The 3,311-nt window shown below is 43.2% G+C and overlaps 1 protein-coding gene across 1 annotated transcript in view; it reads right to left on the bottom strand.

The window, feature by feature from the left end:
• Positions 1-3,311, bottom strand: part of LOC105539315 — a 149,775-nt gene that overhangs the window by 75,391 nt on the left and 71,073 nt on the right. The window lies entirely within an intron of this gene.

The following is a 3,311-nucleotide window of genomic DNA, read 5'->3' as shown; positions in this document are numbered from 1 at the left end:
ATTGCTTTCTAGGCTTTATTTAGACAGAATCACTTGTCCTGTACTGTACTCTATTCATGAAAGCAGTCATGAAAGCCCACACAGATTCAAGAGGAGAGGAAATGAACTCCCATTTCTTGATGGAGGAATGGAAAAGTTCTGGAAGACCATGTGGAACCAGAGATCTTGCTGTGGCCATTTTTTTTTTTTTGAAAATATAATCTTGTGTACAACTTGGTAAATGTGTCATGGTCCAGGGTCTTGGCTCTCAGACATGCAGGCTGTGAAACTCACCACTGGCTGGCTTTTTGAATCAAGATACTGATGTATAAGGCTGGAATGCCCATTTATTATTTGCAATGAGAAAAAACTGTCATTGACATAGAACTACTCAAATTCTCTATGCTTTCCAGATACTTGGTGAGCACAGAATCGGAACAAAAGAGTGAGAGAGTTGAGTCGATGACTTGAATAGCAGCAGGTCAAAATGAGGTTTGAATTTCTGTCTTGTCAATCTGATGTGAATTTTTGATATCCATCAACTGACACTTCTGGGGTCTCTCTCAGTGCACCCCTCCCTTATTCCCCTTTGTGTAGCTTCTCGTTGTAGGAACAACTGCTCCTTTGGAATGATCTGTCTTCGGATGTGCTGGTCCACTCAACCTTATCCGTCTGGGTTTGCTGAGGGAAGCCATTCTGCTCCTACAAGTACGACTTTCCACTTTTCTCTTCTGATTGGTCGTATAGCTTGTATCTCAGAAAGCAACCTTAGTTTTTTTATTTCCTACTTCTTGTGGGAGGGAGGAGGAGTACAACTATTGAGAAGAAAATGCACAGTAGTCAAGGTGGAGAAGCTGGTTTGGACTAAGGTGATGTTGGTGGGGTGGAGGGAGATTCAGTGAGAGAGAGAACGGAGTTCAGGATGGTACAGTCAGCTCTGTCAGGACTCTATACAGGCCCCTTCACCACACTGGTGCCTCTATCCCCAGTGGGTGTGAGTGTTGCTTCCTAATGGATCTCAGCGTCCTCCTTCTCTGGAGAATTGACCTCAGGCAATGGAGCATATTCATCTAGAAGAGTGGTGGGAGCAGGAATCTTGTAACTAATAACTCACTGAGACTGGAGTAACAAAGTCCCGTTTCCTTGTCTCAAAGTAAGCCAACTCTTGGGTTGCTCATGCTCCACAGATGCCCATGGCATCAGGCTGATACTAGATTCCAGCTGCAGCCCTGTATTTGCTGTGTTCCCGCTTCTACCTTGTCTGGCTTCCTGCATAGCCTGGTGTTTCCTGAGGGCTCCCTTGCAACGCATTAATTGGACAGAAGTCCCTTTCTGAGCCTCTGTGTCTAAGAAAACCAAACTAAGACAGACTCCAAGGTTTCTGGTTTGAGTAACTAGGTAAATAGTGAACATTTACCTAGAACATTTACTGAAATAGGGAACACCAGGGTATAAACAGGCATGAGGAAGAAAAAAGAAGGATTCAGTTTGTACTTGCTAAGTTTAAGATGCCTGTGACACCTGATGGAGACATCAGACAGACAGCTGGATATCAGAGCAGGAAATTCAGATGAGAAGTTTGGGCTACAGATGTGAGGCTCAAATCAAAGAATATAATTTAGACTGGAGGGTCAGGGTGTAGCTCCCTGAAGAAGTGATATTCATTCACGACTTGAAGTCTGAGCAGGAAATAGTGAGGCCGTGAGTGAAAGGAAGAGCCTTCCATGTAGAGGGAACAACAGGTGTGAAGCCTGAGCCTTTTCTTATTGATGTCAGAGGTGGAGAAATTCTTAAGTCTTTGATTCCAGATGCATCGCTTAACCATCGTCAGAGTGAGCAATATTTCTTTGAAGTTCATAATTTAGGGGACATTTATTGCTAAGTGACATCCTCATCTTATTTTCCTGGTATTTTTCAGGCAGATTCTATGTCTAGCAATAAGCATTCATTCAGCAGTCTTATTTAAAAAAAAAAAAAAAAAAGACTTGAGTGTCAAAGAGCTTGTAATTCTGTGCTATCAGATGACACTGAAATACGCAGAGGCATTGTTAATAGGAAGCAAGGAGGATTCAGTTAGGGGCCAGCAGAAGGGACCCTGGGAGAAATAGTAATCAATGGTAATTTTGATTATGAAGTTTAAAAAAGAATTTAACAGTGAGAGAATTAAAAGGAAGTGAAAGTGAGCAAGAAAGGTAAAAATAAGGTAAATGCCAAGCGAGGGAAGAATGGTGATGCAGAAAGCAAATACTGACTGAGTTGGAGAAAGGACTGACTGCAGAGAGGGAACATTCCCAGGATAAAAGCTGGACACATCCAAACCCATAAGGAGAAAGATTCCAAATGTAATACACAGGGAAAGCCAGCTCCTGAACTGGGGTCCTGGGACAGGATCACCTGGGAGCTGGGAGCATCTTAATAGAGAGACTGCCTGACTGTCATCCCAGCCAAGGGACGATTAGTGCGGTCACTGTCTCGCCATAGAGCCTAAGAGCTCATCATGTCTGCAAAGGAAAGGGGCCTTGTTACATAAGCAGAATGTTTACATCTGGCCCATCACCAAGGGAAACGTTAACTCCACACACAAAGAAGAAAAGCCCCAGGGAGAAAAAGTCCTTGCAGAGCGCAGGCCTGCGGCCTTTGCAGGTAGGACTGATGAAGAGAGATAATCAAGTGTTCTTGCTGCAGATACGCATGTTAAGAACTTGGGTTATTTTTATGTGTCGTGCAATGGCAATTAAAGGCCCAAAAGAAAAACAACACGTGACTGAAAGGACAGCTTAACTGAAGAGAATACGCTGAAACAAAAAGTGATTCAAGCTTCCCTCAAACCTCACTCTTTGCCAATAAAATCAATCTAGAGGATCAGGTATGTCTACATAGATGTCGGACAGTTCTGATCTGACTGCTGGTTTGCTCTTCCTAAAGAAGATGACAGCAAAGAGAATGGGTGTTAGCCTGCATCTGCTCTGGCTGTGTGATCTTGGGCAGGTCATTTATCTCCTACAGAGCTTCAGCTTCTCTTTAGAGAAATGAGTAAGGGATTTTTTTTTTTTCTCCCAAATCTCTGAGGTCTTTTCTAGTTCCAAAATAGTTGAATTCCAAAAAATCATTTTACTTGATAAAGCCACACGTCCCAGAGTCCAACCAGAGAAAGCAGAAGGCTTGTGATAAACGAATGCGAAGAAAGAGTGCCCGCAGAGGAGAAACCCAGGTCAGTGCATGTGGGCTGCATTCATGCTTCATCTTCCTGTTGTGTCCTTCCCAAAGTCTATTTCCCACAGACTACCTTCTGCTTTTTTGGGTTCTATTTCTGATGAGGCAGAGATTTTTTT

This window comes from Mandrillus leucophaeus, unplaced genomic scaffold (genome assembly GCF_000951045.1).
Source record: "Mandrillus leucophaeus isolate KB7577 unplaced genomic scaffold, Mleu.le_1.0 Scaffold202, whole genome shotgun sequence".
In the NCBI taxonomy this organism is placed as follows: Eukaryota; Metazoa; Chordata; class Mammalia; order Primates; family Cercopithecidae; genus Mandrillus; species Mandrillus leucophaeus.
The sequence above is the reverse complement of the archived record's forward strand: the minus strand, read 5'-3'. Positions and strand labels throughout refer to the sequence as shown.